Source organism: Protopterus annectens, chromosome 1.part1 (genome assembly GCF_019279795.1).
Source record: "Protopterus annectens isolate FY-2018-M chromosome 1.part1, PAN1.0, whole genome shotgun sequence".
NCBI lineage: Eukaryota > Metazoa > Chordata > Ceratodontiformes > Protopteridae > Protopterus > Protopterus annectens.
Window position 1 is genome coordinate 575,764,037 of NC_056726.1, and position 16,544 is coordinate 575,780,580.

A 16,544-nucleotide genomic window follows, 5' to 3' on the forward strand; every position below is an offset into this window, starting at 1 on the left:
GAACATGCAATAGATCAGCTTGTGGATAAGAGCAGCATTTACATGCTGCTGAGGATTTAGTATTAAATTTATTAAGAATCATGGGAGTGTAATAGACATTATTGTTAACCATTAGCTGTGTACATATTAGTTTCTTAAATGGAGAGAGACTGACAGTGAGGTTGATAGCTTTAAGTTTCTGTTCTTCTGAAAATGTGTTATCTCTGTTGTTCCAATAATTGGAGTATAGCAATGAGTCCTAATACATGAAAGAGCTAACAAGTTTGTAGGTGCTTGAAATTGGTTTCTTTCTACTGGCTAAGTTTTCCATAATTTCTGTGAGTCTGATTAAGTCTTTCTCATTTATAAGTGAGTCTCTGGTTATTGCAGGAAGAGTCTCAATAATCTGTCTTAAAATGATGGTGTATTTCTTGTTTGCCTGCAGACCTTCTCGTAATTCTTGTGGTGTGCCGTTTCTATGTTTGTAGATGTCCCAGATCTTACAATCCTTAATTTGCAGGTGTTCCAACAGATTTAACATCTTAAAATTAAATAAAATGCACCAAGTTAACACACAAACATATGTTTATTCAAACCAAAAATAAAAATAAAAATGGTTAGCACTTTCACAACTACACTAGTTGCTTCATCAGATACAGTAGTTTAACATAATAAAGCTTATATAGAAGATGCAATAAAGTCAGCTGACAATCCAGTAATCACATGTTCCAATGCTTATATATGTGTAACATTAAATATACGTAAATGTAAATATACATAAAAACATAAATAAATATGCATTAATATACTAATAAACGGTTAAAACATTACTATAAATATATATAAAAGACTTAGTTAAAATTTTGTGTTTCTGACTGCATATCCTTCAGAAAATATAATAATGCAAAATCTGTCATTCTAGCAACTTTCTACTTTTATAGAAACAACATTTAAAATCTAAACAAAAGAATACAAATGACTCAGGGTAAAAACAAGGTGCATAAAACAGATACGTAAAATTTTAAATAAAATACTTAAAGAAATATAATAATATAATAATTCTAGTGCTTCAATGGCCTGGCTTTTAAAAAAGGTTTCAAGGAATTATTTCCATTCAAGCCAGGATATTTCTCAGCATTCAACTTAAGAATCCATTTTTGTTCTATGCTTTCTGTAGTATTTTCTAAGTTACCTCCCCATATATTTGAGAGGACATGTTGAATAACAAAAAACTTAAAAGTATGAGACAAATCAGTTTTTCTAACATGATTTGCCAGTGCACTTGTCTCTTTACAATTATTTACATCTCTAACATGCTCAAGGATCCTGTCTTTCAGGACCCTGTTAGTTTTTCCTACATAATATGCAAAACATTTTTGACAGAAACAAAAATACACAACATTAGAAGTCCTACAATCAGCATAGCTATAACTGGTTATAGTAAATTTACATAGAGGATGAATAAATGTCTTGTTGCCATGAATATATTTACATGCAGTACAACGTCTGCATGGAAAAGTACCAACACGTGTAGAAAAATCTAATCTGTTAGGTTCTGTTCTATAACATAAATGTTGTTTTAAAGACTTGTTATTCCTGAAAGAAAATAAAGGAGTTTCACTGATTTTATTAGTCAGTTCTGGTACTTCTTGAGGTAAATGCCAATTTCTCATTATAATTTTCGTATATTCATTAACATTGCTAGAGTATTGAAAACCTGCTCGAAAATGATTAGTATCTGAAGTGTGAGTACTTCTGTGTTCTCTATCTGTCATAGTTGTAAAATAAGGTCTGCATCTGCTATTTCTTAATTTCCATGCTTCAGTGATAGTCTTGTCTATCTCTCCTGTCGCACAGCCCCTATCTAAAAACTCTAACTTCAAATTTGCAAGGGCTACTTTAGCATCATCGTCCTTATTATGTAGGCGCAGACACAGAACTCTAAATACCTGTCCTTTCAGTGTATTTCTAGGAATATGCCTAGGATGCATACTTGTTTTGTGTAATAATGTATTCTTCCTAGTAGGTTTTTGGTAAATGCTACTAATAATTTCATTACAATCAGATTTTCTGACTTTAACATCAAGAAAGTCAATTTCTAAATCTGAGCTATTAAAAGTAAATCTTAAAAACTCAGTAGTACTATGTAAATAATCTATAAAATTCTTAAGTTCATTGTCATTTCCGTTCCATAACATAAAAACATCATCAACAAAACGGACGTACCACAACACTTGTACAAAAAAGGGATTACTATCAGTAAATATAGAAAGTTGTTTCCAGCACACCAATGCCAAGCTGGCATAGCTATTTGCACATGCAGTGCCCATAGCTACACCAACCTTTTGCAAATAAAATTCAGTTTCAAATACACATACATTATTTTCTAAAATAATCTACAAAAGACTACATATTAATTGAATTTTCTTATTGTCATAACATCTATTCACTGTTAAAAATTCTCTAACTTTGTCTATTCCCCATAAATTAGGTATACAAGTAAACAATGATTCTATGTCCATGGTAACAAAAATGAAGTTATCTCCCTGTCCCAGAGTCATTATTCTATTATGTAGACATTCTAAAAGCATCTTAGTATATCAAAGAATAGTGTAGCAGTCATCTAAAAAAACATGTAAAGTTCCTTCTACAAAAATGGACAATGGCTCAGTGCACCAGCCAGTTCCAGAAAAGATAGGTCTCATGGGTGGAATAACAACATTTTTATGCATTTTTGGTAGACCATGTATTTTTGGTTTAGCAGGGTTCTCAGTAGTAAAATATTTAAATAATGATTCATCAATCAAATTAGTAATTAAAAGATCAAAAATTAAAAAAGACACCCTATCTATAATCCTATTGACCGTTGTTTGGTTAATACATTGATATACTTGTGTATTCAATAACAAATTTCTCATCTGAGAAATATAAAAGTCACTGTCCAGTATTACAATACCCCCACTCTTGTCAGCTTGTTTAATATCTACAGAACGCATATTCTTTAGTTGCTGCAAAGCTCTATATTCATCATTAGACAAATTGCAAAACCTGTTTTTAGTTGTCTGCCTATCCAATTCTCTAAAGCCAGTCTTACAAACATCTATGAAAGTTTGTATTCCTGGTGGAAACACTGGAACGAAAGTACTAGGTCTTTTATAAATGGTAACAATGTCACTTGTTTGAACCGAAAACATAGTTTTTAAAGTAAGGCTTCTGCCCAACAGTCTTAAATCTTTCAGCATTTCTGCTGAATTGGCTTTCTTAGCAGGAATAAATGTTAATCTCTTATTTAAAAGGGTAATTTGTTCCTTACTTAAAACAATGGTGGAAATATTTGTTACCAAACCTGTATTCATATTCTTCTCCATTTCATTAACTGCATGTTCTCTTCCTGGTGTTGATTCCTTACCTGTTTCCTTGACCGTGACATACTCCTCGTCCGTATTTTGTAAGGTAGGGGATTTTTCAAAGAAAAATTCCCTTTCATATTCTTGTCCAAAAAAACATTATTTACTTCCTCTCGTTGATGTAAAACAGCATTCTGTGGACTGCTAACATTCCCAAAACTCGTGGAAGCACTTGTAATTTGTATATTGTTACTAACAATAGCCGCAGCTTGATTTTCACTTAAACAGTGCAACTGTGAAGCTGCTCTGTTGTTTGTAGAGCTTTGTTGTTCACAGTCAGATAATGTAATAACATTACTGTTCGCTGATGTTTTAATACACTCTGCAACAACTTCATTTGATATTGTTCTGCTTACTGACACAGAAAGACTGCCAGCAGGCTGATTATGTTAAAAGCTTGCTGCATTTGATTCAATAGCAGTTTCAGGTAGCATAAACTTTCTCCCTTGAGGAGCGGAAGTAGCAGCAGACTGATTACTCGGTAAATTAGCATTCTCTTGTGGTGACGCCCTCGTGTTCTCTGGGCCAAGAGAAAACCTGATTTTTCATAAAATCAAGTTTATCTCGATTCAATTTATTCAGTTTAACTGTTTGAAGTCTTTTCTCATATGAAACAATATTTTCTCGAAGTTGTTCCATTCTGTTAAACACAACATCATTCATGTGGCTTTCAGAAATCTTTCTTTCTAGTGAAATAATCTGGCTCTTCAGCTCTTTTTCAATGGGAAAGAAAAAATCTATCAATAGCTGCATACACCTAGAACTAAACTGTAAGTTTAATTCTTGCCACCTGCGTAGCAACTCAGGATATGTATCCCCATACGTAGGCATATTTAAAATCCTGAGACCACGTGGAATAATTTTACTTTCCAAAGATACTTGAAGATGTAAGCACTGCCACTGAAGTCTTTTGTATTTATATAGTAGATTTTCCAACTCCCTATAGTTCTTGTAAAACTCAGGCATTTGTTGGTTATTAAAATTCTCTTGATTAGCAGCACTGTTTAAATCTGCATTTAATAAAGGATTCACAGATACATCCAAAAGTTGTAAAAAACGAACATGTGGCAAAATTTCTGCATCCTCAGGAGTAGATATATCCATTGTTCGTTGTGTGCCCCTTATGCCAGACAAATGAAGAATCCAAACAAAAAGAATATGAACAACTCAGGGTAAAAACAAGGTGCATAAAACAGATACATAAAATGAAATAAAATGCACCAAGTCAGCACACTAACATACGTTTATTCAAACCAAAAATAAAAATAAAAATGGTTAGCACTTTCACAACTACACTAGTTGCTTCATCAGACACAGTAGTTTAACATAATAAAGCTTATATAGAAGATGCAATAAAGTCAGCTGACAATCCAGTAGTCACATGTTCCAATGCTTATAAATGTGTAACATTAAATATACGTAAATGTAAATATACATAAAAACATAAATAAATATGCACTAATATACTAATAAATGGTTAAAACATTACTATAAATATATATAAAAGACTTAGTTAAAAATTTGAGTTTCTGACTTCATATCCTTCAGAAAATATAACAATGCAAAATCTGTCATTCTAGCAACTTTCTGCTTTTATAGAAACAATATTTAAAATCTAAACAAAAAGAATACGAACGACTCTGGGTAAAAACAAGGTGCATAAAACAGATACGTAAAATTAAATAAAATACTTAAAGAAATATAATAATATAATAATTCCAGTGCCAGGATATTTCCCAAATATACAGGGAGGTGACTTAGAAAATAATACAGAAAGCATAGAACAAAAACGGAAATAGTTCCTTAAAACCGTTTTTTAAAAGCCAGACCATTGAAGCACTAGAATTATTATATTATTATATTTCTTTAAGTATTTTATTTAATTTTACGTATCTGTTTTATGCACCTTGTTTTTACCCAGAGTCGTTCATATTCTTTTTGTTTAGATTTTAAATATTGTTTCCATAAAAGTAGAAAGTTGCTAGAATGACAGATCTTACATTATTATATTTTCTGAAGGTTATGAAGTCAGAAACTGAAAATTTTAACTAAGTCCTTTATATATATTTATAGTAATGTTTTAACCATTTATTAGTATATAAATGTATATTTATTTATGTTTTTGTGTATATTTACATTTACGTATATTTAATGTTACACGTTTATAAGCATTGGAACATGTGACTACTGGATTGTCAGCCAACTTTGTTGCATCTTCTATATAAGCTTTATTATACTAAACTACTGTGTCTGATGAAGCAACTAGTGTAGTTGTGAAAGCGTTAACCATTTTTATTTTTATTTTTGGTTTGAATAAACATATGTTTGTGTGTTAACTTGGTGCATTTTATTTCATTTTACGTATCTGTTTTATGCACCTTGTTTTTACCCTGAGCTGTTCATATTCTTTTTGTTTAGATTTAACATCTTGTTATTTATTTTGATACTTGGATTCAAGTTAATAGGTTGAAGAAGTGCTAGAGCATTATCAAGTTTTAGGGTTCTCATCCATTCCTGAAAATTCTTTACACTGGCCATTAAATTATCATTTAGTTTGAGGTTCCTAAAATTAACTGGAGTTATGTAAGGTATGGCTTTGAGGTTAACTTTACTGCAAAGCACATGTTGGTGCCAAACCTTAACCCATACTGGAGACCAATGTTCACTATGTTTTGAGAAGTTTGATATTAAAGTAAGTCTGTGCACATTGGTAATTCTAAAGTAGAGCTGAAAGTCTGGTAAGTTCAATTCCCCTCTCTCTTTGGGATATCTTAACTTTACATAACTAATTTGGACTGATTTAGGATACCAAATAAATTTGGCCAGCTCCTTATTTATTTTATGGAAGAAGTGATTTGGAATTATTGACATTGTTGCATTAAAATGATATAGCAATTTTGGTAAAATATCCATCCTAATGATTGCTGCTTTTGACATCATAGATAACTTTAGCAGTTTCCATCTATCTAGGTCTTGTGTGTCATTATTCTATGTTTTAAACACATTATTTTTGTAACACTGATAAGTGGTTATGCTCGTATGTTATACCAAGATATTTAATAGAATAGACTGTTTTAAATGGGGAATCTGGAAAGTAGCCTTCATTGTGATTTAAGGGGTTAATGGGAAATATATGTGATTTTCTGTGATTAATTTTGCAGTTTGAAACTATTGAGTATTCCTGTATTAACAAATCAGTTTTCTTAAGGTCTGTGTTAGGGAGGCCAAAGTAAATATTTAAGTAATCCGCAAATGCGGATAACCTTATTTTGGGGTTTAATATTCTTGGAATTGAATGGAAGGTTCTTTGCGAGATATGAAGGAATAGAGGTTCTATATACAAGTTGAATAAAAGTGGTGAGAGTGGGCATCCCTGTTTTGTTCCGTTGGTTATTTTGATGGGATTTGAAAAGGCTCTATTAATATATAGATATGTATGTGAGTTATTACATAGGGTTTCTATAAGATTGGTGAATTCTTTCGGGATATCAAAATAGAATAAAGATGTGAATAGAAAATTCCAGACAACCCTGTCAAATGCTTTACATGCATCTGGAACTAAAGCATATCTAGGATTTCTTTCTTTCTTGAGCAATTGTATCATAGAATCTAGTGTTAGAATATTATCCCATGTATGTCTGTTTACCATAAATCCAGATTTCTCAAGAGAGATGATTAATGGCATAATATTTAGTCTTTCTGCAAGGAGGGAGGCTAGGATTTTGATATCCAAGTTCATCAGGGCAATCAGTCTATAGTTATGGGGGTTAGCTCTGTCAATTCTGTTTTTTTGGAATTAATATTGTTTTGGAACTGTTCAAGTGAAAATCAGCTATCCCATGAGGTCTAATATGATTAAACACCTTTAAGAGTATAGAGGAAACTCTGAGATTAAATGTCTTATAGAATTCTGATGTGTATACATCTGGAAATGGGGCTTTGCCTGTTGTTAAGTTCTTGATTACCTCAATTATTTTTTGCTGTTTAAATGGGGCTGTTAGAAGATTTGCTTGGGTGTTTGTGATTTTTAGGAAATTCAAGATTTCTTAAGAATTTTTCAGCTTCTCCTCTAGAAATTTGTTGAGTGTGCATACTATAGATTTCTGTATACATTTCTTTAAATATTTTTATAATTTGTTTGCCTATTTTGAATATGTTATCTTGGTACTTTAACAGAGTTATTCTAGAGGCTTCTTGTTTGTTGTCTATTATCCTCACAAGCATTCTGAATGAGACCTGCACCCCTTCAGAATAGTTTGCTATATATTTTAGTTCTTGTATTGCGTAGCTTTGTTGGTGCAAGTCATACAGCTCTTTTTGTATTTTACCTCCTTGCTTTTCCAACTCAGTGCAATTTGTTGTCTGCATTTTCCTTTCTAGATCCCTAAGTTCATTAATTAGTTGATTTTCCTTTTCCTTCCCCACTTTTTTGAAGTAAGATGATTTTTGAATCAGGAAATCTCTAATTGTTGCCTTACATGCCACCCATTGTATATCCAGAGGAATGTTAGCATTGTTAAGGTTGTTATTTAGCTCTGCCAGTATATTAGCAACCCCAATGACCACTTCAGATTTAGCAAGAATGTTGTTATTTAAGGTCCAATTGCATCTGTGGTGATTGGATGTCATCAGTGAATCTGCCCAATTAATAATCATGATTTTGGAATGATCTGATAAATATCTGGGTTCACTAGCATATTTTAGTTTCCCCCTCACAAATTTATCAGAGATTAAAAAGAAGACTAGCTGAAACCAATAATTATGGCACTTGGAGTAACATGTATAGTAATTTCCTTTCTCTGAGTCTTCTCCAAAGGAAACAGAGTCAAGGAGGAGAAAGTCTGATATGAGGTCAGCTAAGGCAAATAGTGGTCTGAGAATTTGCATAGCACATTGTGTATTTCAGAGATGAAGTCTTGTTGTTTCGAGCATGGCCCATATACATTAAGAAACAGTGTTGGCTTCGGTAAGTCATGGCTCGATGCTGTGAATTAGCACCATCTACCATTTATATCAGACAAACACAATTACAGGATCTTGAAATTATTTTTTAACTATGATAAGAACTCCCTTGGAATTCGAGCTGTCTCCTGATGCAACACTGGTTTTAATTTATGTTTTATTTGTATCTACCTTCTAATCATCTTCTAGCATATGGATTTCTTGCATGAAGAAGATATTAGTCATCAACGTAAAAATTAGGTGCATCAGTAACTTCTTTTTTTTTTTTTAATCTTGTAGAGCCCTCACATTCAACAACTTTATCGTCCACATTTTAAATACGTTGATGTACTTTAGATACCATCATGTTTATTAAGTAGAACTTGTTGTATTTCAATTCCCAGATTTTTCCCCCTCTATTATTTTCAAAATCATAACCTGACTTAGTAGCATCAAACCCTTCCAGAACTAAACCTGTGCCTACCCACTTAACTCCCATACCCAGAAGAGTTCAGAAATGAAAGGCTGAAAAGTAAATCAGTAATCAGATTCGGCCTATTAATAAGGGAGTATATCCTTTGCAGTTTAACATTGCTAAATAACTGGATTCTTGTACTGACCTTAAACTACTATACATTCCTAACACTATCCAAAATAGGTTGATCATGACTAACACCACAATACCACTCAACTCCTTTTGATCCTTGACGCCAACTGCGTTAACATATTGTTTGTTTCTTAGTGCCTATGGTTTAAATGATGTTATCCTTATCTATATTCTAGTTCGCTCTCAACTGTATTCATATGATGGAGGTTATAGAAGGATATGCAATTTTCCTGTAGTTTAGGCATTTGGAAAGGCAATTATGTAATCTGTGTTTCATGGCAAACAATTCAAGTTTATAAGTTCAAGTCTTGATTTCCATGCACTAATTATATTAGTTTGGGGTAAAAGAAACTACTTACTTCTCTATTCGAGAGCTATAAGCCTTAGGAGATCTATACAGTGAAGTAAAGCATTTGGCTTTAGCTTATCAAATAAGCTATTTCAGCTTTGGCATATTTGGTTAAGCTGTGTCTAGAGTCTGTAGTAAGGTGCATCTTCTTTGGATGTTAATTGACAGTTGTATCCTAGTAAACACAGATTTCAACCAAGTTTTAATACTACCCACACACATCCATTTTGCATAGTTACAATAAAAACCACAACAACAAAAACAAAAACAGTTTCTACTCTTCAAACTTTGCAAGTCAGCAATATCAGCATAAAACTCATGCATTATTCTAAGAATAGATCTCAGACAATGCATTCCACCTATTTGCGACATCAAGAAATTAAATTTTGTCAAAGGGCTGTCCACAAAGAACTAGTATTTTGTTCACTTGCTAAGTTAGGCACAGGTCCATCACTCACGGGTGTCCATCTTAAGGAGCAGTGTTAAAGCTCTATGGATATCAGACATGGCTTAGCTGAAGATGAACAATTGGGTACATGGGAATGCCACAGGTAAGTTTATAATAAGCCCATGTTTCAACCAAATTTCTCTAGGACTAATTTAATTGGCTAAATAAAGGCAAGGGAAAGAAAAAAAAACATTATTTAAATATTTACCAAGTCAAAGGTGAATCTAAGTAGTTGACTTTCTTGAGCTAGCGGTCCCGACATAGTGTATTTAATTTATGTTAAGCACTTAGTATGAAAGAAAAAAAAATAAGAATGAAAATGTCCTGTTTCTTTGATATGTTGCTCTTTGTCTCCATTTAGTTAGGTACATGGTGCTTGTTTGAGTGAGTCCACAGTCACTACTCTTCCTTTAAACGAAAGAAGCATACAAGCGAGATGTTTGATGGTAATACATAAGGGTACTACATTACATACCTTCCTCTGTCAAATGGCTACTGCATTCTATGTTCCTCCAAGCTCGTAGACAGCATGTTGAAATATTTCAGTTTTCAAGATCTAATTTATCTTAATTGAATCTCTAGGACTAAGTGACATGCCAAAGGAGTATTCGGAAAGGAACTGCAGCGGAAGACTTGATTTTTCATTGTTTCTCCTATCAATAGGAGTTTAGGCCTCTGGAGCTTTGCCAAAGCTTTTCAAAAAGGCTAATTTTGCATATTTAGGTGAGTCTGCCATATATCTAACATCTTTGTGATTGTAAATGAAGATATTAGGGTAATGCATCTGGAATTTTACTTTGCGTTTGATCAAATCAGTGCAGTAGGTTGCAGGACTCTGACATTTTGTTTTTATCTCCAGGAGAAGGTCCTGTGCCAGCGTGAGTTTGATGCCATTGCATACTACAAATATTTGCTTTTTGGCTGCTAGTAAGATTTTTTGTGTATCCTGAAAATTGAGAAGTTTGGCATAGATTTGTCTCAGTGAGTCTGAGTCCTGCTTTTTGCGTAGCAAATGATGGACTCTCTCAATTATTATCTCACTGTTTTTTTCATCTTTTGGGAGTAAACTTTCAAAGATTTGCTTAATCATCTCTGGTTAGTGATTATGCTCATACATTTCAGGCAGACCTCTAATTAAAATATTGTTGCGATGCCTCCTAGCTTCTAATTTCACCAGTTTCTGATGCATTTCTATTATTGTTGTGGCTTTGGCGCCAATTTCCTCTTTCAGCTTGCTTATTTGAAATTTGTTGTCTTGCTTTTTGGCTTCAATGATATACATTCATTCTGCTATTTCATTCATCATCTAGCCAAAGCTGGAAAGTTGCTCAGAGAAACTTTGCACCACTGTTTGGCGAGGAAGCAAGGCTTGCTTAAGGTCTTCCATTTGGAAGCTGTTTTCAGGGTTCTGTTTATCCATCTCTTAGACATTTCTAATTGTTTCATTGTATTCTGTCTTTCAGAAACTATATTTTTTCAGAAGATATTATGGCAGATAGATTTGTTTTGGTGGTTTGAGTCTCCATTGTGTCTGTTTCCTTTTCTTTTGGCATCTTGAAGATTTTAAGTTATTGGAGCAGATTTTAAGACTGCAGCATTGAAATCAGGATATAATGCTGTATTCAGGCCTGAAATTTCACGTGGATAGCTTGGTGTAGATAAGCAGTCAGTAGATTAGTATTTGTATCTCCAAGGTTTGTAACCTAAAGTCCAATATGATATCCACAGGTGTAAGTACTACTCTTAATAAGAAGCTGTTCTCCTTTTTTAGCTGAAATCTTGGCTTTAGTCAGAGTAAGTTAACTTTTGTGAGGAACTCCGTGAAGAGGGTGTTTACTGAGCGTCCACCATCTTGGAATACTCAGCATTGTTCAATTTGAGGATATAAGTATTTCAGCTGTGGAGAATTGGGAAATAGGATTTGAATATGGGACTATGGTAAGGGTGTTAGGAAAGAGCCATTATTGAATCCCCAAATGATGTGGATACTCTACAAAAGTGCCTTACAGAAACAGATGCTTGGTGCCAGAGCCATGGGCTCAAGCTCAATGCCAAGAAATGTATTGTTATCCCCTTTGGGAAAAAACATGTATCCATGAATTACCATATAGGTGGCAGTACACTAAACACAGAAAGTGTGATAAGAGACTTAGGGACACAGGTGGACAGTGGTCTCACCTTCGATAACCACATCGCCACAACAGTCAGGAAATCCTTCTATGTGGCACACCTCATCACGAAAGGCTTTTCATCCAGAAAAAAGGAGGTCATTGTCCCACTGTACTCATCCCTCATTAGACCCATTATAGAATACAACGCTCCATTTGGTATGTACCTCTCAAGACGTCTGCAACAACTGGAAAGGCCTCAGAAATACCTCACTAAAAGAATCACAGGCCTAAAGCAGATGCCCTACGCTGACCGCCTTAAAAAACTCCAGCTATACTCTGTCTCATATCGTCTACTCAGAGGCAATCTCTGCTTAACATACAAGGCCATGTCAAACCCAGAGCTGTTGGACATGCTACACTTAACGAAATCCCAATCCCTCAGAGCTACACGCTCCAGGGATCTAAACCTTGTCATCACAATAAACAAAACATGCTGGAAGGATAGGTTCCTGACCCAGAGACTCCCCAGACTCTGGAATAGATTGCCCATACATGTCAAGCAGAGTGCCTCTTTGGACCTCTTCAAAAGGAACCTTGACAATTGGATGGGAGAAAGGAAATTCACCCCAGGGATCAAGTCAGTTGCCCTGCTAGACAGGGGTCCAGGAAAGTAAATAATGTGGGAAGAAATAGCCAGGGAATTGTTATGGCTAGGCTTGTATAGGCCCTAGGGCTGATAGCCTAGTACCAACCTATGAAACCTATGAACCTATGCCTCCTCCTTTTTTCCAGGGTCTGTCTGCTCACAGGCAGGCATACCCTAGGTGAAGGAATTCTGAGTCCTTTATGTAGGGTTTCAGCCAAGTTTCTGTAGTAGCTAAAATGTCTGGTTTATTTAGGGATATCCAGGTATGGAAATCTGGTATCTTGTTTCTGATACTTTGGAGATTAATTGTTATGAAATTTAGTGATTTTTGTGAACTAGGGAGGTTGGTAGTTAATGGGGTGGGTCCTGAGTCTGGGTGGATATCTCCACATAAGGATATAAAAGATTGCTTGTATAGATAAGTGAAAGGTGGGAGGTGTCTTTTCGGGTCACCAGGAATAATTATATGATTGAAGGTGCTTATGTGGAAGGGAAGACATTTTAGTTTGGTGAATATGAGTGTGTTGGGTGAATACAGGTTATCAGATATGTCTGAATAGCTAGAGAGAGATGAAAATTGTGTGGCAGTTGTTGAAGTACATGTTTGAGGTATATAGGCTGTATGTGGGGTTGTCAGAGTAGATAGGAAGCATAGCAGAATGGCAAGAAGGCTTAGTGGAGAGATGGGTGTGCGAATGAACAGTATATTGGATAAAGCATATTACAATTTGGATAAGCTGTATTTTGGGTTAGTTCTGTTACTGGTAGTATACAATTAATGTGAGGGCTGTGGGTAGAAGATGTAGTGGCTAATCTAGTGTGAGAGTTGTGGATATTGTGGAGGTAGTATCAAAAAGTGTGATGGTTCTATTATTAAAAGAAGGTACTGAAGGAGTGTAAAATGCTACTGGGTGACTGGATGGGAGGGAGTTGATTGTTAGTGCATTCTGCAGAGGGGTGGGGCTACAGAGAGAATATATGAAATTGATGCAGGGGTGGTGAGAATGGGGGTAGGGTAGAGGAGTGGAACCCAAGTGATAGCAAGGGTAGAATGGAACAGGAAGGACCTTTGTTCAGATGTGTACCAGAGACTATTAGTAAATGAAGTGTATCTCACTGCTGCAATGTTATGCTAGGCAGGTTATGTAAAGGTAACTACAGTTCAGCAGAGAGAAGTTTCTAAAGCCAGCAAAAATACCAACATAGATGAAAGGATAAGTCAAGGATGGGGATCTGGTTTGAGATGAAGAGACCTGGAAAATAAGAGTCAGGAGTGTAAGGCTGAGATGGGATTCTAATCAATAGAAAGAAACTAATTAGTGGAGTTATGCTATGAAAGTGAGGGGGGATTACTTAACAGAATTCTTGGTGAAGTGAGGTTAGTAGGAGGGAGGTAAGAAAGATGTTTACCAGGCTTTATGGTAAGTGAAAAGTACAGGAGATAGTGACAGAAATTATACAGATAGAAAACTCATATCACATTGCATGAAAGTTCTGGAGTGGGTGATTGATAAATGCATACACAGAGTAGTAGAATGTAAGATGGGAGATGAGCAGTTTGGATTCAGATCAGGATGCACAACACAATTGACCCGATGTTTGCATTGAGACAGATACTTGCAAAGAAGCTAGAGATGAGGAGATAGTCTAACTGGGCATTCAAAAACTTGGAGAAAGCATATGACAAGGTCCCAAGAAAGCTGATCTGGGCAGCACTGCAGTGGTTTGAAGTCCCAGAAACATTGTTAGAATTAGTGCAGGCTATGTACAAGGACCCAATGACTCAAATACGAACAGTCTTCGGCCTCACAGACGGGTTCCCAGTACAGGATGTACATCAGGGTTCAGCTCTGAGCCCACTGCTGTTCATACTGGTGATGGACTACATTAGCAAATAGGTTGGAGGGGAGAGATCAATAAATCTGCTGTATGCAGACGATGTGGCAGTACAGGCAGACTCTGAGCTAGAACTTCAGCAAAGGATAGGAGAATAGAATGCAAATCTGAAGGCACATGGGATGAAACTAAGCACAGATACGATGGTAGTAATGGCAGCAAATTTGGGGAAATAGGAAGAAGCTGAGAATAGAGACAGAAGGGAAGATAGTGGAACAGGTAAACAGCTTCAAGTATCTGGGAGGGGTAGTTGAAGAGAAGGGTAGTCTGAATGAAGAGGTCAAAACTAGAATCAGAGGGGCTGCAGCCAACTGGCATAGAATATCAGGTGTAGTCTATAACAGAAAAATACCAAAGAGGCTAAAAGGTAAGGTGTACAATACAGTGGTGCGACCAGTACTACTGTATGGTACAGAAACCTGGGCAGTAAAGGCAGAACAGTTGAAGAAGCTAGAGGTGAGGGAAATTAGGTGCCTGAGAAATGTCATAGGATGCACACTGTGGGACAGGCGAAGAAATGAGGACATAAGAGCAGAAGCCAAAATAGCTCCAATTGCAGAAAAGATCAAAGAGAACAGATTACGATGGTTCAGACACATGTGTAGAAAAGCAGAAGACAATCTGGTGAAGAAGATTTGGGACAGACAGGAAGAAGGTAAGAGGAAACGAGAATGTCCAGCAAAGAGGTGGATGGATTATGTGAAAGAAGATCTGCGACAGTCAGGCATGAGTGTTGAAGAAAGCAGGAGTGTGGTGCTAAATTGACAGAGTTGACAACAGTTAACCCAATACCCCGACCTTGTGTAGAAAAATGGGAAAAAAGGGGGTTAATAATGATGATGATTAACAGATTGAGAAAGAAAATACAATGGTAATCAACCAGTAAAATGAAGAATGAGCACTATGATGCACAGTCTATTTCTTATGTTTGTTCAAGTAAAACAGAGTTGAAGAAACAAAAACTGAGACAATTATCAGTATGTTATGGTAGAGCAGCTTAACAAAAAGCTAGGTATGCTTGAGCAACTAACAATCAGCAGCCTACTATGTGATAGAGTACATTCAGGATTAAGTAAATAAAAAGTATTAAACATTTATAGTGTAGCACATTCAGATAAACCAGTTCACTCAGAAGCTAGGCATATGGTTTGATCACACTGCAAATGCATTCAGAACTGTAAAAAGTACATTAGCCAAGGCACAAAATATACATGTGAAGTAATTAAGGCCTCCTGAAAAGCAATGTTATTGCAGTCATCAGTGTGTAAAGTATGCTCACAAGATACACAGAAACAATTCAAGCTATAACCAATTAGGCATGTAAATAGTTAGGAACAGTGTTTATAGATCTGGGAAGTATGGGAGATAATATAAATATTTGTTTCATACAGCACAATTACAGCATATTTATACATTTAGGTAATGTAAATACAGGTAGTGGTTATCGTGGAGTCTTTACTAGTTATAAACTATAGCAACCTGCTATAATACAACACTCTCAAATAATCAAGAAACACATAATTCTTGACAGTTTGGCAACAGTATAAAGCTGTGATTATTTCTGAAATTAAGGAATGGAAAAGGGTAATGCACTTATTAATTACAACAATGGAAGCAATCACCGACCATACATCACCATAAACAGAGAACAAACAATTAAATATCAAAGGAATACAATTAACTTAAATTAATGTACATAATGGTACTCCAACAGAAATTACATTCCACAAGATAAAATGCAATGTTGACATTTCTAAACACACACTCATATATATATATATATATATATATATATATATATATATATGAGACTAAGGTTAGTAAAGGCAGGTTAACACTTTTGTAAGAGTATCTGTTTAGGTGTTGTAAAAATGTATTAACCTGCAATGTGGTTAACAGTGTTACTGCATATTTGTACATTTGTTTATGTAAAGTACTTTTGAATTAGTAAACATTTTTTTATCATTGCTTTACTGATTTTGAGTTCATTTGAACATCTACTCCTACTTAATGCTCTGTAACTACATGTAGTAGGGAAGAAGTGAAAAACTTGGCCATGTTCTTCTATATTTTATTGCAGTAGTGATGATTTCTTTTTCAAGTTGTCAAGAGTATAACTAGGCATAAACCATGCATGGCAAGGCTTATTATCTGGAATAA